Source organism: Polyergus mexicanus, unplaced genomic scaffold (genome assembly GCF_030449975.1).
Source record: "Polyergus mexicanus isolate NDT 795.1 unplaced genomic scaffold, iyPolMexi1.0 SCAF_4, whole genome shotgun sequence".
Classification (NCBI taxonomy): Eukaryota; Metazoa; Arthropoda; class Insecta; order Hymenoptera; family Formicidae; genus Polyergus; species Polyergus mexicanus.
In genome coordinates, this window is record NW_027223324.1 from 5,325,575 (window position 1) to 5,351,941 (window position 26,367).

Consider the following 26,367-nt stretch of genomic DNA (forward strand, 5'->3'; position numbering starts at 1 on the left):
TTTTTCGTACAAGTTTAAATCGTTAAATAATATTTAATTCTTTTAATTCATTAAAACCCATCTTTCTAACTCAATATTATACGTTAGAAAATTTTCTACAGTTTCGTTATTATATATAATCTGCGCTTTTAAAAAATATAAATTTAAGCCAATCCAGAGATACACAAGTTCCTCGATTTAGCCAAAAACTAGTATAACTAACGTTTTACAAAATAGGCTAAAGTTTTATAAACAAGCCATGTTATTATCGCAGACATAATAAACACTCGACAAACTGCGAAAATTTAATACGATTAATGACCTTCGCACGAGGGATCTTACTTACGGAAATTAAGTGCTTCCACGCAGAGAAGTTCGCGGCCGATTATGTAACAAGGAACAAATTGTAACACTCGTGATAATCCGATAATCTTTAGCTGCTCTATACACATCGAAATAGTTACATCAAACGAAGATATAAGTGGAATTAATTAATTTCCAACAAAGAGAGATAAATTCTTTTTCTCGCGTAATATAATATAAAAATAATAGGTTTAAATTTAAAATAATAAGCGTATAAATTTGTCAGTGATTAATCAAATTATTTAGAAATCATAGAATTAGTAAATTAATTTCAAATTTTTCATCGAAAGCGCTATCAAAGATCGATATTGTTAAAGAGAATGCGTTAAAGAATTATATCTATTGCTAATTATATAATTTCTTAATTATTAATTATATAAGAGAAGTTAGTGTCTCGCGTATCATAAATTCATTTCTCGATTTTTTTCAACAAGTTATCCAAAATCCTGTTGGAATTCACCCGAGATGCTCCTGTCATATATTTACAAAGCCCCGTGGTGGCACAGCTCTACAGATCCGGCAATTTAGTATCGTGAGAAGATTCGGTCACAGTGTCGAGGAAGACGTACTAATTCTCGCTACCCTCGAAACGCGTATTCGACGCGCGATTGACGAAAAAGTTCAGCCGGCCTGGCCTGCGCCTCGTCTCCCTGGCGATAGATGCACCTGGAGGATGCATTCGCGTGCCGATCGTAGATGCTTCCTTACTCGCATCGGTACACAATACGGCGTAGCGGGTATATATAATGCCCAATTTTACACGAGACAAGATTGACGGCCCATAATATCTACACGTTCGTCCTCCGGCGAGCGAGACGAAATCCGCTTAGAAGTTTCGAAACCTGCCCCTGGGGCACGTGACGCGCACGCCTGTGCATGTCTGTGTGTGTGTGTGTGTGTGTGTCAGGGAGGAAGATAGAGGAAAAAGAAGAGAGAGAGAGAGAGAGAGAGAGAGAGAGAGAGAGAGAGAGAGAGAGAGAGAATGGGGACTACCATGATCCGATAGGAATAAGACAGAGAGAACTTATTTACTTTACGTCGCGCACACGTGTGCACGTGTCAGGTACACGTGTATGTCTTCTTTTCCCTTCTCTCGGTGGGTACGGCTTCATCCATGCGTTAAATTCCTCCGGGGGATTCTTCCGTCTTCCTCACGACCATCACCACCAACAACGTCCTCTCCCAATCTATACTTGGACCGAACAGAGAACCGCTCTCCCGAACTCTGTGGCGTCTCTTTGGCCGCGGCAACTTCGATGGCGCGGTACAACAACTTATTAGACGATCTCCGATATCTTCCTTCCCCCGCGGATGCGCAAGGCAAGTTTTAATTTCTTTGGGAGCAGAGACCGAGCAATCCGATTCCCCTGTTTTTCCAGTCAGAAAGGAAGCATACGGCAAATATGAAACACACACACACACACACACAATATATAAATTATCATTGCCGGGTGGACGCCGAGGTTTCCGTTATCAGTAGTTATGAGTGATAAAAGAACCGTTGGTTGGCGCGAAACAATGGTGTAAAATCATATATTTCTCATGTCGAAGAAAAAAATGACACTACGCCTTCGCTTATCTCACGGAATTGGATCAACTTCCTTGAAGATTGTAGCGAGAATACGCACTTTTATCCGATATAGGTATAATAAATGTAATATTATATACGTCGATATAACTATAAAGATTTTAACTCTGAAATATTAAGGATAAATATATAGAATATATTTATTATTAAAATGTATTAAATTTTATTTCTGAGATTATATATTGCAATTTATGTAAGGCTTTGGTTTTTATGAAAAAAAGAAAGAGAAAAAAAAGAAAGAAAAATCGTATTTTTAAATCAACACGGTACATCTTCCTCGTTTAAATTAATTTTCTTAGCGCAAGCTTCACGCGATTCTTAAATCCTTGTAATATATATGTCACTACAACTATAGAGATTTTACTTCTAAAATATTAAGAATGAATATATACAATATATGCATTATTAGAGTGTACTAAATTTGATTTCTGAAATTATACGCAGCAATTTATATAAGACTGCTTTTTTATATATTATAAAAAAAAAATGCGTTTTTCAATCGGATATCTCTTCCTCGCTTAATTAATTTCCTCGGCACAAGCTGCACGTGCGCGATTCTTAAATCATTGCGAAATCGACAAGTTCTTCGTTGCATAGATACGAAAGAATACACTTTGGGAGGAAATTTTCACGTTTCGATCGGTATCATTTTCGCCTGTATTTTCGCGGCATCTGAATATTCATCGAAACTCTATCCGGTTTCGTTCAATCTCCCTTCGTGTGTTGCCGTGATTCATCTCTCTCTCTCTCTCTCTCTCTCTCTCTCTCTCTCTATGAAACGACGTCGAGGAAAGTTGTGTAACGTGGAATCTCCACCGAGGGCACCTCCTTTACTCGGCGGACGGGTTCAAATGGCGGTTTACGAGAGAGCGGAGAGATGCTGCGATTGAAGATGCGCTCTCGGCATGCAGGATTCTGGACCCCTCTCGCGCTCGCTCGCTCGTACACTTTGTAACGCATTCCTGTATATTTCCCTCCGAGCAATTCGCGATGCGCGCATCTTTGTCTCGCTCGACGAGAGACTGTATACGCGAATACGGGAGAGGGGGAGGGAGAGAGAGAGAGAGAGAGTCAGTTGGTGTCTTTCACCGATGAATCCGGTCATGTACACAGGAACAAGTGGCCGAGTGGAGAAGTTCACTCGATTCTCTCACAGCGGATTGCATTAAATGCGTACAAAGGCCGGCTCTAACGCGAATTTCCGATTTCCGAATCTAATTCACTGACAGTTCAGTCAGGGGCTTATGGTATATCGACGGCTCAATGCGATGACGTGTATCCAGAATCTCGCGGAACAAAATTTTATAATTTAATAAATTATCATATTTATAAAGGTACAATTATATGAATTTATTATCCGATCCGCTTCTTCCCCCGATTGATTGCAGAATTCCAAATGCGAAAAGTATTGACTTTATTACTGTACGCTTGATGTGCGCGAAAAATAATATCGGGTATACGTACATCCTAATAGGGCTAATTAATTCGCACGAGATAAAAATACATCCCGGATTAAATCCTGCTTTACAATGTAAATACATTATAACTCTATTATCGCGCATTTTCAAACTATTATCAAGTAGCAATTCGCAGGCAAAAAAAATTTGTTCGTGCATCGGACAATATTTAATCAGGCAGAGAGAGTGAGAGAGAGATGATTTTTCGCAGTGATCTTTTTAATTAATTCATCATAATTTCATTTGGCCGTACGCGAGAGCGTTTAATTCTTAAACAATTCGACGAATATTATTCCGTGCGCGATAAACCAAAATAGAGCTTCGGAAACAATTACAGAAAGATATTCGCGAATACGATAAAACGATACTATCTTTAAATATGGGAAAAACTGACGGACGTGAGATAGAATTTAATGTTCAGCGCCCTTGAAATAATACGGGACTTTAACGGAGATCTTGTTTCGAGTGGACTTGTAATGATCGTTACAAAGCGTATCATCGTACAATTGCTTTCCCTTCGAAACGCTATTGATCGTTCCGTCAGTGCGCGTATCCGTTCTGATATTTTTTACGCTTTTAATTTACTCTACATCCACCGTATACCCGTGTGTACATTATATAGATAAATAAAACTAGACGAACGCGAAGAAAAAGAATTAGGGAAGGGAGGGGAAGAGAGAGATGAACACCGCGAGACTCCTAACTTCCTCAAAAAGGGTTCCAGCGGAATTTAATTAAAAAAAGTGTATTTTCCAGGTTGCCTTTTTCCCCGGGTGGCTTTGATCATGCGCGCTAAAGCTCTTTATACAATTTATCTCCCGTCGAAAAAAACTAAACGACGGGGCTACGAATTTTTCGCCAAGTAATATATAAACGCGACGCGGCCTCTCTCGTTCGCCAAGTCACGGAGAAGGAAAGAAAGAGAAAGAAAAAAGAAAAACTTTGTTTATTTCCCATATATATCTATGAATGTTTCATGCAATATTCTTCCGCATACGTAACGAGGTTGTATGATAATGTGCGCGGTCGAGGAGCCTGGTCTTATCGCCCTTTGGATATAAGTGTATGCGTCATTCTTAACCGCTCATAGAAGAACTTTTCCGTTCATCGATCGAACATTGCATAAAAGCTTTGTGAGAGAGAAAAAAGAGAGAGAGAGAGAGAGAGCGAAACTTTCTACCGTAGATTGTTCCGCAATTTTCGTGCGGAGAGACTTCTTTCCTTTTGACGAGACAAGAGCAAGGAACTCGAAGAAATTCTCCCGTCGACCCTATGGGCCTACCTAAAAGCGAACATGACTTTCTCCGCATTTCCCCAACAATGATGTTAATTTTAGCCCTTAAGTGGAAGGATCATCTCTTAGCTCATCGATAACTGGTCAGAGTTTCAAAAAGGGAAATAGGTACAATTCAATTTTTCTCGTCAAAAGCGTGTATCCGGATGAGATTGAAAAAATTGCGTATTTTTTTCACCCAAGAAAGAGAAAACAAAATGAACAGTTAAAATATAAAAACATTGTATAATATATTGACACGAAAGACGCTTTAAATTTTTTTTTTTTTTTTTTTTTTAAACACAACTACAATTAAACAATTGAAAAATCAGCGAAATTCTTTGTTAAAAAATTAGATTTTTTTTTCTTTTTCTTTTTCTTCTAGGGAAAAAAAGATTTCTCCAATGTTTTCGATATATTCTCGATTTTACGGAAAAACAATAATCGTGGTACGACGAAACATCCCTATTCCTTTACATTAAACAGACAGAAAAGAGATTACGCGAATAATTACTGGAGAGAAGGAGAGCCTTCGATGAGACTCGATTTATGGCGTGGCAAATTATTCCTTCGATTACCACTGTCGTGTGCTGGCCACGCTATTGTCGATGATTAGTCGACGACGGATGATCTCGATAATTGCAGCGGAATGCTTTGATACACGTGAGGAGAACGCGCTCCCATTTACGATGGAGAGCGCGACTCGTTAGCGTCAGTCGGGACGAGAGCGGGGAGTCGAGCGTCGTGCGCGAATGATAATTAGGCGTACAAAGCTACAGTAGGAGAGAGAGAGAGAGAGAGAGAGAGAGAGAGAGAGAGAACAAGGAGCCTGAATTCTCTTCGTTGTTATACACGCGTCATAATAATTACAGTGCTCGTGCAACAACCGCGCGAGACGAACCCGGACAAGGAAAAAGATGAGTCCGTCCCTCGAATTGACACGCTTCTTTCTGAAATTCGTCACGATCCTTTGTGCGCGTCCTAAAGGAACTATACAGGATGTCACGGTAAATCTCGCACATAAATGCGTGTTAAGCGGCGCGAAGGGAGAGCGGGGGTTTCCTCTTTCCTCGAATTTACGATTTCATAAAGATTTCACGAGTAAATAAGCAGAATACATTTTTTACGACCCCCTTAACTTTATGAATAACTTGCATTTATAAAACACGTTCTTTTCTCTCATTTTTTTTCTCTACGATTATATATTCTGATATATATATATATATCGTAATATAAAAAAGCGTATGATTGCTTGTACAAAAATTTTAAAATATCAATAAATGATGAATAATCTCATCTTCTCTATGTATATTATAAATTACATATATCCACTGTGTTTATTGCATTCTTCATTTCAGTTCAACTTGGCCCAATTTTTATTAAAAGTTACGAGTAAAAAAAAAAAAAAAAAAAAAATTCCAAAAAAAAATCCCATGCTCTCGAATTCATAATTGAATTGTTCTTTTGATGAAAAATATTTGACGGCGTCACAATTTTCCCAAGAAGAAACGTACGTATTCGTAGCGTTTCGGTAATGACGAGGTAAAGAGAAGCTAGCGCCGTAATAAGTATTCAAAAGGGCCGGGCTTTTAAGGGCGTAAAATAACAAGCTTCGCGTGCGCGTGCATCCACCGGTAATATTAAAAACGAGAGAGGCCTACGGGCGATAGGCCACGGTATTATTCTGCTGTCCGGCAGGTGGATACCGACACGAAGGAAGGGGGCGCGATGAGAAGAGGGAGAAGGCAAGCGAGAAAGGATCCCCCCCCGATTATTCAGCATCCGAGATTTGCAATCGACGTTCTCTCCTCCAAAGGGAGGAGAGAACGCCGCTCATATTATACAATAGATGCCGTACCAGGGCCGATAAGGTTACTTGTATCGATCTTAAGAGGGTAAAGGAAAAAAAGGCAAGGAGCGAAAAGATTATCAGTGTTAAATCCTGCTGTAGTTGTATCACTTTACACCATGGATAAAAAAATATTCTTAACCGTCTCTTCGTCATTTCTTCCCGATTCCTTCAATTGGAATGTTTAATCGCTTTACCTTTCGCCTCGTTTTCTTCTGACGCTCAACGTTGGGATTTTCTAATCAATTAATCTCTAAGTTATATGATTTAAAACGCATTAGAGATACGATAATGGATTTAGTGACTGCTAAATTCATTGGTTTGCGTATTGAAACGGATTCAGCCTTTCAAGCGAGTAATATCACTGTAAAATATTGACAAATATTGTCCGTTATTGTGCGTTTAAAGAGACATGTCGATAATGAAGTACGTGAACGGAATCGAAGACGGAAACGTGGTGTACATCTGTTTTCTCGTATAAAGATTCATACTATTGGCGTATAAGAACGTAACAGAAATTCTACATTAGCGATGTAACGCAATCGTGTGTCGGTGGTAAACGTTGGAAATTCCACTCTTGACAACGCGCCAAAAATACTTTGGCACTGCTGACACTGATGCTTCCAAGCAAATCTTATTTCACGTTAGCTAACACGTTTCGGATTATTTAATTAATATTTGTCTTATTTTAATAAATCACTGTAAATAAAAAAAAAAAAAATTAGATAATTAAAATGTTTTTAATGTATCTCAAATTTATATATAAAATTATAAATAAATTTATCAAAAATACAATGTATTTTGTTTTTCAATTTCCTCTATTTTTGCGTCCTCCTCTAAAACAAAGTGCGAGAGAAAGTATTTTAATATAAAAATATATACCAGGTATATAAATGTGAAACGGGAATTTTTGGAAAGAAAATACACGTTTATTGTACGAAAATGATAAAAAATATTTTATTCCAAGTATTGCCCATTGCTAGCTATACATTTTTCCCATCTCTCTGACAATTTGTGGATGTTACGCCAAAAAAACTGTTGCTCCTTTGAGGCAAACCAGTCATCGAGCCATTTTCGTACATTTTCGTAAGAAGTGAAGCGCTGCTCGGCAAGTGCGTGTCCCATCGATGCAAATAAGTAGTAATCGGATGGAGCCAAGTCTGGTGAGTAAGTCGCATGCGAAAGTATTTCCCAACTAAACGTCTCAATCGTTTCCTTCACCGGTTTTCCTGTGTGCGATGGTGCATTATCATGAAGCAAAATCACTTTGCGTTGCCTTTTTTGATATTCTGGTCGTTTTTCACGCAAAGCTTGATTCAAATCGATCATTTGTTGTCGGTAGCGTTCAGTATTAACGGTTTCGCCAGGTTTTAGCAGCTCATAATAGATCACACCCTTCTTCCACGTTCTTCGTTTCTCACGTCAAAATCGCCACTTTTAAATTTTTTAAACCACTCAAAGCGCTGTGATTTACCAAGAGCATGCTCACCGTAAGCTTCGACAAGCATTCGATGCGATTCTGCAGCAGTTTTCTTCAAATGGTAACAGAAAATCAACGCTGTCCGCAAATCGTAGTTTCCAGGCACAAAATTCGACATGTTCAACGCTATTAAAAACTATGCTGTTGTATGAAACTTGTATCGTTGTGAGTTGAAAATCTTTATCAGATGTCAAAACAAGAAAATGACGCCAATGACGCGTTTTGACGGTAACTACATTGACAGCTAGGATCATATTCCGGTTTCATATTTATATACCTGGTACAATATTTGTATAGAATAATAAATTGGTAATATATAAATTATATATAAAATATAGATAATAGATAAAAAATACTTTCTCATACTGGATCGAGCGAATTTTACGGCGACGCGAATTACCAAGCGCGTCGTTAGCGCGCGCGCATCCGTGAATAACGCGCGTAGGGGTTTGCAAACGGCTTATGTAAGAAGTTGAAAAGTGCGCTTGACAAAGTATCGTTCGTCTCGAGAAGCTCGCGAGAAGAGGAGAAGGCGCAACGGCAGCGGCCGATCATCGTCCTCCAGTTATATCAGTAGCTCGACCACGACGCTTACGCTACGCGACGCGACGCGACGCCTTCTTGCTCCGCGGGCGTTTTGCATACTTAAAAAGTTTCAACTTCGCTTTATAACGAGCTTGGAGAGACCCGCGTACGGTTAACAAGGAATGATTTATCGCGTTCCTCGCCATATGGCACGTACAAACGTACGCCGGGACCAGCGCACACGCGTCACGACGCGCGATGTGCGCGCGTAATCGACCGGACCGAAGCGAGCGACCGAATAAATCACTGCCGTGCCGTGGCGGCCTAATATAATCGCGCCTAATAAAGTTGGCGGCCACTAAATTTTCTTAACTCGACCTCCCCCCTTTTCCCGCCCATACGATCGGTCCCCGGTCGAAAACGCCGAAACGATTTAACAACATAATCTGTCGCGATAATAAACGCGCGCGAATGTCATCGTCCCATGTGGCGGTCTCGCTCGTACTCTCGGATGATTTAGATCGGAAAGCCGAGCCCGAAGCTCTCGCTCGTTCGGATGCGAGACGATGTACCAGAAAACTAATGATTTCGCGAGTCATTAGGCGCCCAAACGAACGAGACGGAACGTCTTGTCGGAGACGGAAATGAAGATCGCGCGTCGGACAAGAGAGAGACGAAGAATTAATCGGAGAATTCAAGTACAGGCTGAACGCGTGGAGAAAAGGGACGAGTAGCAAAGTGCATCAATTTTCACATTTAGAGAATTAAATTTACAGAATTAAATATACAGAGATATAGAGAATTAAATTTATGGAATTGAATATATATACATTATATACGATGTATAAAGTTTAATTCTTATTTATAATAGAGCACAATTTAAATATATATAATTCAATTATATAAATGTAAAGTGCAGCTCAAATATTGTCGTAGAAAAGAGTGGCGATATCTTTGTCAAGAAAGACATGGGTGTAAAATTCATGAGAACTAACATCATACGTCCATCCATCTATCATTCAATTCCTCGAATATCCTGTGCTCTTTTCTAGTTCGCGCGACCATTTTGCATGTTTCTTTCTTCTCTCTTCGTGAAAGAAGGAGCAGAAATGGGTTTGTGTGCCGAAAGGGACGGGCGCGCAGGACCCATTTTTGATCTTTCTCACTCTCCTTTCGTGCCAATACTCTCCGTTTCAGTTTCCATAGAAACCTTCAAAGATTACCGTGGCAAATGTGATATTTCACGCCGTCGTGTCTAGACTACCATAGAAAAATTGACCCAGTGACCGTTCGTGTCGTCAAAGATTCACGATTCCTTTTACGCTCCATTATCGTAAGTTTTACTATCTACGCCGTGTATAATTGTTACGGGTAACGAAATGGCGACTGGAAAACTACTGGGTGGTAGGTACGAATGAATGCATCAGTCGTGCGAAAATTCCAGATATCCCGTTCGAAATTCATATTCGTTCGTTTCGACTCGACAGCTGACTCGATCGCGTGTTATTCACGTGGGAGATTCACGCTATCCGTTTGCGTGTATCTTTTGCGGATTGACCTACGAGATCCTTTTCTACCGTTTGACAACCTCCGCGTAAAAGCCATATGATTACGCTTCCCGTCATTTCGATCAACCAGCGATATTCAATCAATCGCGTCTTCCAGAGAGACGGAGGATATTATTGGAATGTAAAAATGTTTAAATCGTTTTTTTTTTTTTTTTGGAATAAAATTTTTCCCCGTTATTATTTCCTTATATCTTTCGCTAAATTTGCATATTGATATTTAATTTTACCTTCTGTTAAATGCACTTTCGTAGCTCTTTTCCAAACGTCAAATTTACATTGCGGGAATGTTCCCGTAACGTTATGGCCAACTTCGGCATCGTGAAATAACATTAATCGAATTTTCTAATTACTCGTAATATTCGCTTGAAAAAACAAGCCCTTGAAGAAGAACTCTCGAGGATCTGGAAGGATCTCGATATGCGCGTACACTTTACAAGAACTTGGCGGCAAATCTTGAATTTTGACATTTCATTTGCATCAATCCCTGATGAATGGATTTCTATAATTAATTTCTACTTTATAAATGGCCATCGATTCAACTTGATTTTATTTTAGAGGTGACCATGCAAATTGTAAAAACGTAATATCGTACAATTGTAAAAATTTTGAAATTTTCTCTCTCCGAGAAATTGACAGAAAAAAAGGGGGCGGGGGACGAAGTAAAATAAAATAAAATAAAATAATCGTCGTAACATTCTCATCGCTTGACGCTTCGTGTCGATTTGTCCCGCTTTATAAAATCGACATATTCCGATCTTGCGGCTTATCTTTTTCAGCTCTGCAAATTTGCCGTAGAGCCGCGATACCATACGATTTGCGATATCAAACGAAATAAGTCGGCAAGGGATTTTCCGAGGCGTCGACGTGAAATATATACGACGTATGTACGGGCGCGAAAATGTATAGGGGTTTCGTATACCTTCCCCCCCTCTTGATTCAGACACGATGATTCTTGCATTTCATTTTGCAGCGACGCGAAAATCGCGCGCATTGGCAGCAACCCGAAAGATTTATTATCGCGCACGAGGCGCGGGGCATCCCCGATATCGATAAATTATCGGGATTGTATTTGGCATTGGCCGTAAATAGATTAGTAAATTATCGGCGATCGTTGCAATAATGATTGCAGCGGTTTGGCAAAGCGACGTTCGCAACGTTTTAGTCATCGCAGCGGAATTGGCGATTAATTCAACAACGCGCCATCTAAAGACGATCAAAGATCGTCAGCTCTCTCGTGCTCGCGAGCTGACGTAATTTTCAATAGGAGAAGAATACGAATAATGGCATTCGGCCTTTAGCGCTCGCTCGATAAATCGCGGGAAAAATCAATCTGAAAGTGTAATTTATGGAGAGTTCGAGCCGCGCGCGCGCGCGACCTCCTCTCGTAGGGATTCCCCTCGCTTTTTCTCGTACAATCCTACATTCTTACACCGTATTTTCAACGATTTCCATCGCTTCCGCGTCGCTTGTTCGTTCGCGTCTTGTTCCACCTTCAATTTCTGATGTCCGCATCGAATTTGACGGATGTCGCGCTCGATATCTCGTGAAATCCAAGAGATCTCTTTCTCTCTCTCTCTCTCTCTCAATGTCTTTCGCATCGCTTTTCTTGCTTATAGAAACAACGTCTCGCTTCACTTGCGGCTAGTTAATCTCCCTCGTTAATTTTGCACTACGATGTAATACTCTCTACGAGTAGTAATCGTGTAATCCGCTTGCCGCATTCTCTCTCTCTCTCTCTCTCTCTCTCTCTGTCCTTTTCTCTCCTTCTCTCTCCCGCCGGAGCAATCTTCCCGGGAGCATCGAAGCGTGCGATTACGTTTCACTTCGTTCTTCGCGTATTCCGCATAGCACAGAGGTGCGTTTATGCTGCGCGGGCGAGCAGACCCGTGTGAACGAACTCGGTGTGAAGGGAATTTTGAAATTGTGTATTCAAGAGTGACCGTGCCTCCATCCAGCATAAATCCATCGGATTCATAGGATTCCGATGCGGGATTGAACAATTCGAGTTTTAACATTTTACTACTCTATCGATATTAGTGCACTGATGTAATAAGATTTATTTAGCGTAAATGTGACATGTATATATATACAGAATGTTTGAATTATTTTACATTTTATCATTCTATGCCTTGCGATAAAAGTAAAATTAAAAAGACGTATAAACGAAAATATTTTAAATATTTCATTGGATAATTATAAAGCGAAAAAAAGAAGGAAATAATTTCGATTTTAATTTTTTTTTTATTTCCAAATACCGATCATTCTCTTCGTCAATGGAAATCTAATCAATTCGGAATAATTATTCAACTTCAAAATACCTCACTCCGCTAAATTTGTATCTGTTGTAAAATTATGAGAGAAAAAAAAATATATAAAAAATAAAAGTAAATGTACGACAGAGACATTACAATTGGCTGAAATTAAGAAAGTGACATAAAATTCAGTACTACATATAAATTTTTCAACGAAAAAAAAAAAAAGGAAGAAGAAGAAGAAGAAGAAGAAGAAGAAGAAGAAGATAAGATAGATTTGCTAAAGATTCAGCATTTTTTTTTTTTTTTAAATAGAAGAATTTGAAACAAAATCATTTTCCTTCTGTAGTAATTAAAAAAATGTTTCGGACTTGAATTTATGTAATATTTTTATCTTACGAATAATTATAAAATAAATTGGAATTTTTATAAAACGTTAAAAAATTCAAACATACGGTAGATTTTCGATATGCGCGATGACTGGAGGACATTGGAAACTAGAGTGGATGAGAATCAATAATAATATCCGCTTTAAATGTCAAACTTTACTTAAGGCGTGTCTTAGAAATTACTGGCTTAATCCACTCTCGAGTTATCGGGTAACTCAAACTTGCCCTAAAATTTTTACGCTGTAGATGGCTGCGTCGACGTGTAGTCACGATACCGTTCGATATCTCTGAGAGATCCTTCCGGAGATGAGATAGTCACGATCCGTCGTGAAATTTAAAGAAGCCCCGACGGAGAAAGAGAGAGAGAGAGAAGGAGAAGCAAGGAATATATAAGGGAACCGAGATCTGGAAAGTTTCTCATTGACGAATCGCGCCGCCAAGCGTAATCGCAAACGGTAGTTTACCCGCGCTGACAATTGATTAGACTCGAGATAATACAGAGCTCGGGCATCGGGAGAGAAAAAGAGAACGTCGTGCATATAATTACGTTTTCTCTCATCCAGCATCAATTCGACGTAGTGCCACTTCGTCGTAATTCGTTTCCTACTTTCGTCCTCCCCCTCGCGAATGCTCCTCCAGCGCGCATGTTCTTATTCCTTTCTCTCCTCTCTCTTCTTCACTCGGCCATCAGACCAATCATCCCGAGAGAGAGAGAGAGAGAGAGAGGGAGGGAGCGTACCATGCATTTTATCGCGACTGCAAAATTTAATGAAGTCACAGAGAAAGGGGAAAAAAGCCCGTATCAGCGTCGAGCGTAATTTAAAGAGGTCAGAGTACGCCTGCTTTGCGAATCCACTGAGCGTAATTTTTTATTAAATATTTTCGGCAATATATCCGTGGGACTTGACATTTCCTTTTCAGAGCGCTGATATTACTTGTTTGTCTCCGTAGCATATATATATATATATATATATAGTTTCGAAAAAAATTTCACGTCAGTAGCTTTATGTAAGCAGTGTGGCCGTGGGAGCGATTATGCTTTATAGCTTATTGCAAAATCGATAGCGCGCTCTCGTCGAGAGAGAAACTATTTTCCCGGCTTACAACTTGAAGAAATGCGCTTTCGTGCATTATTTTTGAAATACTGCCCATCCACATTTTCGTATTAATATTATATAGATTTAGAGTATGTCAAGCGCTATACGACTTAGCTACTGTATGTGGTATATCATCATCATTATTATTATTATTATCATCATACAATTGTATGTACCGTCGTAAAAATTTCTGAGTGCATATAATAAAAACGCTCGAGGTTTCGTCCGATTCCATACCGCTATCGTAAGCTTTCGCGACGAGCGTAAATAAGTAAGGGAACGATTTCCGCTCCTTTTAATGCAACCGTGGGCTTCGCGTAAGGAGGTATATAGCTTGAAACGAAACGATTTTATATCCGTTTCTCGCAGATTCAGAGGCAAAAATATCGAGAATTTTCTGAACTTTGACGCGGCTCTCTCTCTCTCTCTCTCTCATAAAACCTAAATCGCTCGCTCATGCGAGAATCATCGCGCTTTTGCTTTTGATAAATCCCCAAGATTTTTAATACTCGTCGCCCCGCCGCCATCCCCACATTCATCCCTTCCCATATGAAAACGCGGCTCAACGAGCGCGAAGAACACTTGACACTAATCACGATACGTGACCATCAAAGGCTGCCGGTGGAGATCCTCGAATGTACTATTCAATCGCAAAAGGAAATACAATCAAAGAGAGAGAGAGAGAGAGAGAGAGAGAGAGAGAGAGAGAGCAATTAAAAACCAACGAGTCTCCTCCACCTTCCTTTCCTCCCTTTTTCTCCATCTCTATTTCTGTCTCTTTTTCTCTCTCTAATACTATCTGTCTGTCCATCTACCTATCTACCTGTCCATCTCTATCTCTCTCCCTTCCTACGTCTACCCTTTCGTTGGCCTTTAGGACCTTTGCATCGTTCCTCAATCAAGGTATCCCGGCGCGCGCGCACACAGGTGCACGTGCACAAGTGCACGTAGCCGAATGACTATGTGTGTACACAACCCGTCGGGATCCCTCCCTTGTTAGAAGTCATTTCAAACATTTGCCGTATCACGATCGCTCGCTCGTTCGCTCGGTGCTCGACCGGTGTGAGCGTTTCTTGCTCGCGGTCCCCCGAGCTAGGAGAAAAGACGTCCCCCGTCTGGTCGGAACGAGACTTCGATGGTCCCCCGACACGAATTAAAGGCCCATTCGCGGCCGCTATACGCTCTCTGTTCGCTTCTTCTTGCTCGACGTCGTTTCTACGTATGCGGTATGCATGGCGATGGACTAACGAGCGTCCACGAGTCGTTTGAGAAATACGACGAATCCATTTGGGATATTAGTCACAGATAGGAATTCTCGGAAAAGTTTGAAACACGTTCGTATGTCAAATTTCCTAGATAAGAATACGCGATAGGATCGGAATTAAATCGACGTTGAAATTAATTTTAATCGCGTGACCGATTGCATCGTAGATTTATTTATTTCCGTTTCGCTTAGCGTTTTAAACGTCTTTTACAATTCCTCAGATCGATTAAGCGATTCTGACACTTATTGAAATATTTACGCGTGAGTTTTTCGCTTTAAAGAAACTTTTAGGATACTAAATCTTATTCTTGTTTACAATTATATCGTGTCAAGGCGGCGATAAATTTGCTCGGATATACATTTACACATAATAAACGATAGCTTGCGCTTGACAGCTGTCAAACGCCTGTTTGAATAATTCGATTAATATTATACAATTAATATCATTAATAAAATTAATACAATCGCATTCTCCTGTAATTAAGAATTTCGTACGAGATCTTAATACCTCAAGGCTAAAGCAAGACTCTTTAAAGATTTCCATCTTTTAGATTTGTTAATATGCATTTTTCGAACTTTCAAGATCCTCGAGAGAATTTCCTGTCTTTCAATAATATTCAAAGCAATAACTCTAAAACCATAATCGCTAAATCGCTTGGGGACTCGTAGGAAGGAAAATAGAGTTACTACTAGGTATGCGTCAGTATCCAGGCGGTTTTTCTCGATGGATGCTCGGATGTATTTTTCAGATTATCCGGATTCTCCCGTCCTCTCTCTCCCTCACCCTTCCCGATCCGCGGCTCTTCTTGAATATAAAGGGAACCTACAGGTGAAAGTGTACCCGATACCCGTGCCTCCCGGCTTAGTCATCCTAAACGTGTCGTCGGGTCTCGAGTAGGTAGAACAATGCCAGGGATCTATGCGTCAACCTCTTGTCTTCTTGTCCTCTGTCTCTCTTGGGATAAAGCTCTACGTTAAGAAGAACGATTAACGTCGTTCGCCCCTTCGTCGCTATTTATTCATCTATTCTAAAGTAGAGTCTTTTAAAACTAACTGCAGCGTTAATAACCCGAATGATTTTATACTACAAGTCTCTAATCCACTTTACTAAAAACTTCGATATGAGTTATGATATTATTTTTTGGAATTGGAAAAAAAAAATTTTTTTCTCTACCTAGACTTAACAAGGCAATTTTATTTGATTACAAATATAAAGATTATTTTTTTTAAGCCAAGAAAGATTATTTATCTGAGATTAAAAGAATTAAAATTTAAAAGTCGAGAATGATCTATTTAAATCTTATTTTAATACTCAGGTTTATTTTCATTATCGACTCTCTCTCCCCCTCTTTCTTATATGTATGCGTGTGCGTGTGTGTGTGTGTGTGTTGTAGGCGAACACGACGGAGAATCCTCTTGAGATTCGCAAAGAGACTCGCGAGCCGAGGAGCTAATCGCGTATCTATCTCGTTCCTCGACGCGTCATGTTGAGATGACACAAACCACACACCCCACACGTAATTTATCGCACCGTTTACATAATCGAAGAAGCCGTTGTTGAGCGAATCGTGTACATTCGCAGCGGGATGCGTATTTTGTCGCCGCTTGAGAATGGCATCCTACGTAGAAAAGCGAGAAAGGGAAGAGGCGATAAATAACCGTTGGTAAAGAATTATTTTTCCCAAAATGAAACATCGAATAATTACACCTATTCTATCTTTGAAAAGAGAATCCACGCGAATGTATCATTCAACTTTATCCACGTGGATAGATATGCACGTGTCACATACTATTTTTCAAAAATCAATGTATATATTATTAAATATAAAATGTTTCATCAGATTTATTTCAATAATTTTTAATAGTATTATTTTTCAAAAAATTGAAAGATAATTTTTTCTTAAAACAAGCCATTTTTAGCAACTCGTTAAAATTTTTTAATATTAAATAACACGAAATATTAAACATATTAAACTTCGATTCTATTAAAATTAAACCGATTCGAAAATAAAGAAGATCGATAAATTAACTATTACTAAAAGCACGTAGAATTTAAATCTTCAGAATCTTACAATATATTTTATATTAAATATTACTCAATAGCGTCTCTTTTAAATTTTCGCAAGGAGAAAGTCAAAGTTATTAAAGAGTATAATATCTTCTATTGTCATAGTAGCTATACACTTTTAGACTGTATAGACGAAAGGCGGTTATAAAAATTTTCAGCAAATAGCTTGATTGTCAAACAACGTTTCGCAAAGACCCTTCTCGTTAATGAATCCAACAACAATCGACCCGTCATATAATTGCTACGCTGCTAAGGTAACGGACTATGATCGATTCAATAATGTAGGACGCGGGGTGTGCTTGTCTCCGACTTCAAAGGCTAATTAATTTCCGAGATGATGATAAACATTACATTGACCACCTCCGCAGTTACAAAGAAAACACAATTCGTCCATGCATGCATTCATGACAGCATTTATGACAGTTAATAAAGCACAGTTTGAATGACAAAGACAAATAGGGGGAAAAGAAAAATCTTTATTTCATAAACGCGCTACTTGTTTTATTATAGATTGATTTATGTGCGGATTTTCGACGAGCTTATTTATTGGACATTTGCCGGCACATCCTATAAATTATAAACCGGATATGCCAAGAATATTCATCATAATATCATATCTTTTTTGTAATATGTAAATGAGCTTGATTTCATCTACCCTCAAAAATAGATAATATATGATTCTCTCTCGTGTGCATTCCATGCTTTTTCCATGCTGTATCTATAATTTAAAAGAACATTTTTTTTCTAAAAATTTTTTTATCTAAAAGCGATCTGAATTTACATCGTTTTGCAGATTTCGTAAAATTATATAATTTCGTGTTAAAAAAATCTTAAATCTCGATTAGATCGGGAGTCAAATGAAGCAATATTCTCTAAACAGCGACATCGATTCGGAGAGAAAGCTCGGGAATATTGCTATTGTGCCGGAAAGGAACTTATAATGAACGCGCAATTTAGAAACGTTAATAAATGGATGGCGGTGTAAATATTGGGTTAAAGTCGGCAGAGTTTCGAATTCGATTTCTCGAATCTATATAGCGTTCGCGGATTGCGTTTAAAATTGATAGCCCGATCAACGCGACGCCGTCTCCTACAATTGAATCTTCTGATAAATTTCCCATCTATCTCGACGCAACTTGAACGGCACCTTCTACGGGTATCTACCAACACCACCGCCGCGCCGTCGCCAGAACGCCCGAGTCAAATAATTTCTCCAATTGTAATGTCGTCGATAAATCAATCGTCGTTTCTCGCCCGCGATGCAATTGTCTTTGACAATTGTATTCGCCGACTACAATACCGCGTTAGCACGCCCGAACTGTTGCACGTCAATTTCAGAGTTTTACTTGACAGAGTAACAATTCTCCCCAATAATTCAACCTGAAAGAGTAGCCATTCTTTTTTTATCACCGGTATTAACTTTACGTTCTCTTTGTTTTTAGATATCCACCACCTCGCATCGAAGTCTTAAACTTGCTCTCTGCTCGGCGAGCAACTTGATAAAAAAGAAAACAGAACGATAGACTGCACAAATAATGGAATGAATGAAATATATAGTTAAAAATATTAGCGTAAAAATAATTTTTTTTAAATGCATATACCAGGTATATAAATATGAAACCGAAATTTGCCCATAGATTGCCCTAGCTGTCAATGTAGTTACCGTCAAACCGCCGTCATTGGCGCCATTTTCTTGTTTTGACATCTGATAAAGATTTTCAACTCACAACGATACAAGTTTCATACAACAGCATAGTTTTTAATAGCGTTGAACATGTCGAATTTTGTGCCTGGAAACTACGATTTGCGGACAGCGTTGATTTTCTGTTACCATTTGAAGAAAACTGCTGCAGAATCGCATCGAATGCTTGTCGAAGCTTACGGTGAGCATGCTCTTGGTAAATCACAGTGCTTTGAGTGGTTTAAAAGATTCAAAAGTGGCGATTTTGACGTGAGAAACGAAGAACGTGGAAGAAGGATGTGATCTATTATGAGCTGCTAAAACCTGGCGAAACCGTTAATACTGAACGCTACCGACAACAAATGATCGATTTGAATCAAGCTTTGCGTGAAAAACGACCAGAATATCAAAAGAGGCAACGCAAAGTGATTTTGCTTCACGATAATGCACCATCGCACACAGCAAAACCGGTGAAGGAAACGATTGAGGCGTTTAGTTGGGAAATACTTTCGCATGCGACTTACTCACCAGACTTGGCTCCATCCGATTACTACTTATTTGCATGGATGGGACACGCACTTGCCGAGCAGCGCTTCACTTCTTACGAAAATGTACGAAAATGGCTCGATGACTGGTTTGCTTCAAAGGAGCAACAGTTTTTTTGACGTGGCATCCACAAATTGTCAGAGAGATGGGAAAAATGTATAGCTAGCAATGGGCAATACTTGGAATAAAATATTTTTTATCATTTTCGTACAATAAACGTGTATTTTCTATACAAAAATTCCGGTTTCATATTTATATACCTGGTATTCTATATACGCGATTTATCATTCACAATCAAGATATTAATTTCATAAGAACAACGAATAATTATACTCGGTGTGTTTGAAGAATAATTAATGGCCCGTTTTACTTAGGATAAAAAAAGGGATTCACTTTTAAAGCGGATTAATTTCGAAAATAACTCGTGACAGTTACTCTCCCCTCCTCTCTCAACGGGCACGTGTGGGAAGCGAACGTTCAATATTTAAATGTTTAGCCCGACTTGTGCCGAGCTCTGGGCTTTATCGTCGAATCAAAAGCCAACGGGAAAAGAGAGCGTTTGAGCTCGAGCGCGTTACGATACTCTTCCTGTCCATATCCTCGCGCGCTGAATAAAAATGTTCTCTCTGTCTTTCGCACAGCGTTAAAGAACTCCGAGAATCGGTAGTCGCTTTTTGCGTCCGATATATACCATATGTATCAAAAGCGCACCGCAGGATCCATCCGGGAGATGCGCCTTCGGAAAAGAGAGAGGTGCGCGAGGTACAATATAAAATCAACCGTTCATTTAAATATAAACGAGCCGCGTTGGACAAATACGTTTTCGTCGGATGAACACGTTATTCCCCACCCCTCTAATTCACGATCTCTTTTCTCATACGTACCACAAGCGACGATACAATGCCGAGGCATCGTGTATAGTATAAGCCGTATTTACATATCTTGATACATACATACATACATATGAGAAAAAAATCGATGGCAGCCAGGATGGCTTTAATCAGAAAGCGAAAGGCAAGACCCTACTACGCACAGACGTTCTACGTGTTACACGTCGTCCCGAATATATATGTGCACGCATAGGGTGTCCCGGACTAATAATCGAAAAGCATTCTAAAAGAAGACGTAAGAATATGAGACGGAGTAGATGTTGCGGAGAGCCCGCTAATCGTGACTCCTTTCGGGGAATGTAAAAGTTTCGAATGGCCAACGGTTAGTGTAATTTGCGCCTGTATCATTGGAATGAGCATAAAATTCAAGTTACGAGCGAACACAATGGATGCTTGTCTTAAAATAAAATATCTAATTTTATGACTCGAAGATAGAAATCGGTATCTCGTATTTCCATATCTCCCTCCCGCTATATGATATATTCCCCTTGATTACTTTTCTCATTCAGCGGAAACATCGAGGAGAATATATCGTAATTTGTCGGATCGTTTTTTTCAATTTCCATTTCTTCTCAGTCGATAAACCTCGTATGCGAAGCTCCTCCGCGATAAGATTGGTCTTCGATTCAATTATAGAAGCAAAGTTTCGTGTCTTGTTAATGAGACGAAATTTTCATAATTTAAAAATTTATTCTTAAGTGTCATCTGAAATATTGAAAATTTATTACGAGAACTTAATTTTCATATTCAAAGGCACACTGAACGAGAAATGCACGAGGGACACCCTGTACGCAGACGACTACTGATCGCCTAGCTCACGTTGCGAGCCTATTTTGGTTAAACAGTTCGTCGAAAAAGGCACCTACTTAAGTCCAGCTCTCCCCCCCTCTCTCTCTCTCCTCTCCGACGGCTTTTATCGGCTTCTGTCGTCGCACAAAACCGGTAAATTCTCCTCGCGTTTCATTCGGAGGAATAACGAATCGCTTGTTTCCGAGAAAGGCGATACACGCGCGAGGGAGGGTGACTAGAGGAGACCAAGAGAAAGAAAGCCCAGGGTTTATCGTAAACGACCCATTTTATTCTCACCACGAGAGCTATTGGTCGCGCGAGGACGAGGCGTAAAAACGTCTAGACATTATTATTTAGGGGGAGAGAGGGAGGGGGCTATCTCGCGGGAGATACCCGATAGAATGAAAGGGGGAGAGTGTGTATAGTCGACTATCGATGCTTAACACCGGGTACGATCGCTGCTTATCGCCCACCAAGTCGGAACACCATGTTAAGGCTTGATATCGAAATATCTTGATTTCGCTATCTCTAGTGTTTTTTAATTCGCTTCCGCGTTAATTCAAAGCGTAATTTTACAAAGCTCATAATCGTTGAACGATAATCGAAAGGATTAAATTATCATTAAGTACACGTCAATTTTTTAATCCATAGAAAATTTTAATCCATGCCGATAAATCGACGGCATTAATCGAAAATATTTCATAATTTTTGAGCGTTCTCGTTTACACAATATTATTTTCCAATATTGTTCTATTTTTCAATAGCGTATTTAAATTTTTTTTTTTCCCATTCATATACAATAGTTTGCATTTATTTAATATTTTATATCGTAATATTTTGTATCGATAGAAATATTTCGAAGAAAAGCTGTACAGATAATTGTTTTGGGAAAAGTAACAATTTATCTATTGCAATATTCTTATCATTAATATCGTCAAAATGACATCATATCAAGAATAGAAGATTAAAAAATTGAATACGAACCGAAGCAGCAGGAGATCGAACGCGATCCAAGTCAATGTTGGAAGACCAATATCTAAAACAAAAATATTGCAAACATTATAGAAAGAAAAACATTTCAAAAATATTGAATCCTATCAATAATAATAATAATAAAAAAAAAAAAAAAAAAAGACGCAAAGATTGAACGTTTCTTTGATACGAAATAGATGGTTTTTAACTCGAAACGGAACGTTACCCTAATGGATGATAAATCGCCGATATCTTTTCCCATCTGCCATTTGGCTATCTTTTCTTCAAACCCCGCTCTTATAACCGATAATATCATAGAGCAAAGCATCATCGTGTCTCTCGTGAATCGACCATCGAGCCGTCGATTCGCCGTTTTCGAAATATCGAACGTTCAGCGGGAAGGTCATCCCTATATCATTTCCGACGATACCGCTCGGTATCGTTAAGAAAATGATAGTTCCCGGTGCGAATCGGCGGGAAAAATGGAACAGCAGGTGCCCGTGCCGGCTACGCGAGCAATCTGTCAGTAGGTGGAACCGCGTGTAATGACGTTGCGTGCAACGTTCCCCGGACTATCTCTAAACTCTCTACGTCCTCTCTCGGTAACATAATAATTAGAGGGGGAGGAAGAAGAATGCGAAATAAGCTGCATCTTTTTATCGACGCGTTTTATACTCATCAATATTTACTAGATCCAATTTTTCATTCATATCACGTGTAAAGGAGAGGAGAAAAAGGTGCGATTTGACAGCTAACAATTATTTTTAAAATTTTAACTGGAAATCGCTTTTAAAGGCGAATGGATTTTATTAATCGCGTGCTAATACGTCGAAAAATAAATCGCCGCGTAAAAGGAGTATATCAGCAGAGCCTGTATAAGGAGTTAAATGCTAAACATGCTCCGAATCACTTAGTTACGCCGTCCTTAGTTTCCCCACCGTCCTCACCTTCTCGCGTGCAGAAGCGGACCCTATTGCATTCTATTTTTTGTTCCGTCACGCGGGGCAAAACAGAGGGGCAAGATAAATTTCAGCCTAATTTTTAGGGATCTCGTCGAGAGACTTACGATCATGCGAATTCCGCGAGATTGTTCGTGCTCGAAGGTCGGCCTTCGTTTCTTAACGAAGACTTTTCTCGTCTCGCCGCGCGAAACAAATAATCTCCACGACGCCGTCTCGTATACAACGCGACACAAGGCGGTAGTAATTGAGGAGGAAGAAGAAGAAAAAAGAAAGAAAAAAAACTGTGTCGGCACATTTTTCCACGTCGGTTAGGCTTAGCCGAGACAATCGGTTTTTCCGTGGAAATCCTTGACACCGATCGTGGTTCGCCTTGCGCGCTCCAAGATCGACAACAATGGGTCGTTTCAACGATCGGGGAAGTGTCTCGGTATGAAAATCCGCAGTTTTCTGCTAAAGCCGCTTAAAATTCCTCTTCAAACTAGTATGAACGCGAATGGGAGAAAAAAAAAAAAAATAATCTCACCACTGCGCTTCGGACCCATGAATTATTCAGTTGATTAAAAAAAAAAAAAAAAAAAAAAAAAAAAAAAAAAAAAAAAAAAAAAAAGACCGGGAGTTCTCGTATCTATCACAAAATTTGTTAAATAAATAATACTCGCGAGATGAATGAAGCTGTATTAAATGTAAAACGTGTAACGCAGAATATTTATTCTCTTATTTATTCGCGTAAACAATCAGAATAGGAGGGATATGAAATGATGATTAAAAGCGGTTTTATTTTACAATAATCAATATTGTTTTATGAGTTGGATCAACTGCGAGTTTCCATTTTAAATGGAAGAGTTTAAATAAACACCAAAAGTGCGTTCAATTTTATGATATTAACACGGTATAAAATAACGATGTATTTCTTAATTTAGATATCTCTGATATTAATTAAAATTATTTATAATCTTTAGACTTTTAAATCAAGTAAATTTCAAATGTACAATATATCTTTGGCTGAACAAACATTACCAATCGATCATAAATACGTATTAATTTAAATTTTCCTACAATATAATTCTAAAAATACGTTATACGCATATATGTATATATCTTACTTTCCATACGATTTATTTTGTCAATACCTTATATTGTATATACATATTGTGCATAGAACATTCATTATTTTGCTTCCAATTCCTAAACATGTATTAATAATTAATTACAATAAGTATAATTAATATGTAAATGATTACAATATAATCGGATGTATAAATGATTACGAGAGATTACAATCGGTATAATATTACATACATACATATACACAATCAGTAATATATTATCAATGATAATATTGCATATTAATGTAGCCAATAACGGTGTTTCGGCAAATGCATACCCCATCTCGTAATGGATCGATTCCAATTGCTCTTATAAAATCGAGAATCGATTGAAAATGTGTTTGGGTCTCCTGGATAGTGAAGAGGAGAGATTATTGCGACCAAATCCCCAACCTCTGAGAAACGTCATCTATAATGGTATGTGACCGCTATTATTGCGGTCTACCGTCCGACAACCGTCACGCGTACCTACGCGCGTAACGATCGTAGGAGACTTCCGGAAGAGAAGGAAAACTCGGACAGAGTAATAATCCCGTTGAAAGCTACGCAATTACGGTAATGCGGCGCAAAGACGAGGATGTGGGAGAAATGGAAACACACATATAGAAAGAGAGAGAGAGAGAAATAAGTTTGAAATTCCTGGAGCGGGTGTGGCACGTATACAGGTAGTAGCTTTAAACAAAATTAAGAAATTGAAAAATATCGAGAGAATACAGTAAATAAAACGATGAAATATAAGTGAGTGTGATATAAGCGCATGTTACTATTGGGTTGAGTAAAAAGTCATTGCGTATTTTTGCAACAGATGGCATTAGTTCAGTTTTGGCAGTACTAGAGTCATTCACACATATGTTTGTCATATATGGTTTAACAGCTGACGGTTTAAGCTTCATTCTAAAGAAAAAATTGAACGATTTGGTTGAATTTTGGTGATTTTACAACAAGTTGAAGATGAAAGGCCAAACTGTGCATTCTCGGCATATTTTACTATTTTACTTCCGTAAAGGGAAGAACGCGCGTCAAGCTTGTGAAAAATTGCATAAAGTTTACGGTGACGATGCTCTACAAGAACGTCAGTGCCAAAACTGGTTCAAGAAATTCCGCGCTGGTGATTTTGATCTCAAAGATGCTCCTCGGTGAGGAAGGCCCACCGAGGTTGATGACGACAAAATAAAGGCATTGAAGATTGAAACATTGAAGATCAGTCAAAAAAGTGTTCACGTCCACCTAAAGAAGCTGGGATACGTAAGCAAGCTCGATATTTGGATTCCTCATGAACTCAAAGAAGTTCATTTGACGGCGCGTATAAACATCTGCGATATACTCATGAAACGTGAAGAAAACGATCCTTTTTTGAAACGAATGATAACTGATGATGAGAAGTGGATTGTTTACAACAATGTGGAACGCAAACGGTCTTGGTCCCGACGTGATGATTCGCCTCAAACGACTTCAAAAGCAGAACTTCATCAGAGGAAGGTTATGCTCTCAGTGTGGTGGGATTGGAAGGGTGTGGTGTTTTTTGAGCTCCTACCAAGGAACCGAACAATCAATTCGGATGTGTACTGTCGGCAATTGGACAGTTTGAACGAATCTGTCATCCAGAAACGTCCGAACCCCGTCAATCGTAAAGGAGTTGTGTTCCATCACGACAACGCGAGACCACACACATCTTTGACGACCCGTCAAAAATTATTGGAGCTTGGATGGGATGTGTTGCCCCACCCAGCATACTCGCCTGACCTTGCGCCGTCAGACTTCCACTTGTTTCGCTCTCTTCAAAACTCCTTGCGTGGAATAACGTTAAATTCAGATGAGGCGGTAAATCAGCACCTTGTTCAGTTTTTCGCCAATAAAGACAGGTCTTTCTACGAACGGGGAATTATGAAACTCACCGAAAGATGGCAAAAGGTCATCGAACAAAACGGAAAATATATCATTGATTGATGTTTGTTCTTTATATAAATAAATGACTTTGAAAAACATACAAAAAATACGCAATCACTTTTTACTCAACCCAATATTTAACCCATATTAAGTTAGCCCCTCCACCAACGCCAAATTAAATCAAATACATCAAATAATTTAGTGCTAATTATGTGCTAACTAGTTGCCGTAGTCCGAATTTTGTTGCTCAAACCGTTTAGCAGGAATTTACATTCAAAGTGGGGGGTGCTAGCTTGACATTAAGCCAGCCCCCCCCCCATAGTGAAAAAAATATATATAAAGCTCGAATCAAAAAATAAAATACACTAGAATTTGTTGCTAT

The 26,367-nt window shown here is 39.1% G+C and overlaps 1 long non-coding RNA gene across 1 annotated transcript in view; it reads right to left on the minus strand.

Moving 5' to 3' along the window:
* The window catches only part of LOC138932331 (uncharacterized), a 138,812-nt gene that overhangs the window by 57,203 nt on the left and 55,242 nt on the right, over nt 1-26,367 (minus strand). Inside the window, exon 2 of the long non-coding RNA XR_011446763.1 lies at nt 22,043-22,094. This is a non-coding gene — a long non-coding RNA (uncharacterized lncRNA). The remainder of the gene's footprint in view (nt 1-22,042; nt 22,095-26,367) is intronic.